We start from the raw sequence: 1205 nt of genomic DNA on the forward strand, positions 1-1205 counted from the left end.
TCTCTCTCTCTCTCTCTCTCTCTCTCTCTCTCTCTCTCTCTCTCTCTCTCTCGATCTCAGCGCCGCCGTACTGGCATATCAGAACACATATCACATGCCCGATCGTGCCCAGCTGCGGCTGATAGCCTTTAGTGTCTGGCCCCCGATCTGCCCCTTCTTTGTTTCGAATGTGCATGCCTGCGCCCCGCCTCTCATCGGAGATGCGCGGGCGAGTCGTGTACGGCGCTCGCCCCGGGGCGCACTTCTTGCTCGGGGGGAGGGGGGAGGGGGGGGGAAGACCCTACTGCGTATGCTCCCCTCAGCCGGGGCTCTCATCGTCTCCGGTGTTTTCGGGCACTCTTCTTCTCAAGTGGTTTTCCATCCGGATATTCACATTCCCGCCCGGGCGGCGATATTCAACCCCGGGCGGGTTCCGTTCACAAGGGGGCACTCCACTCCTCGAGTCGCGTAATGTCCCCCTTCTCAGGGGCCGTGCAGAGGCCGATCGAGCACGGGCATCTGCGCGACCGAGGCTAGTGGGCGCAGAGAGGCAGTCAGGATCTTTCCACTTCCCTCTGGAAAAGGTGCACGTGGGTGGGGGGGGGGGGGGGGGGGGGGTTCGTGTGCCGATTTGCTTGTCGGGTCGTTTGCTCGTCCATCCGTCTGCATTTGCAATCCGGGCTCAAATGCGCGGCGGAGTGGGCGAGAATTGTGGGCGCCTACGATCGGCCGGCGGAATCCCAACTTGCGCACGGGTGCACCCCGGGCGGGCTTGGCGTGTGGTCGACGGGTTCGCTGGCCCGGCCCTCGCGCCGGATCTCCATTGTCATCTCACAGCGCGACCCTGTCCACGACCGAACAACTCCAAGACCACGGTGCCATTCGCCGACAGCCATGTGAAAGCCTTCACTTGCCCTCGGTCCCGGAGGGGGCGATTGAGGCCGAGCCGAAGCATCGGGATCGCGACTGATTCTTGGGGAAGTGCGCCCCCACCCTTCAGGCCGTACTTGCACCACCTTACTTCACTCATCTCTTGCCTTGCCTTGCCTCTCGACCCCATTCACCATTTCGTATACTTGCGCACGCAATCGCGCGTGCACCACCTAAAGCACACAGTCACACACACACAGCCACACGCACAGCCACACACACACACGCACACACACAGCCACATACACATTTGCACGCCCCCCCCCCCCCCCTCTCCTGGCGGTGTGTGGAATCCC

Source organism: Fonticula alba (genome assembly GCF_000388065.1).
Source record: "Fonticula alba strain ATCC 38817 unplaced genomic scaffold supercont2.1, whole genome shotgun sequence".
Lineage (NCBI taxonomy): Eukaryota > Rotosphaerida > Fonticulaceae > Fonticula > Fonticula alba.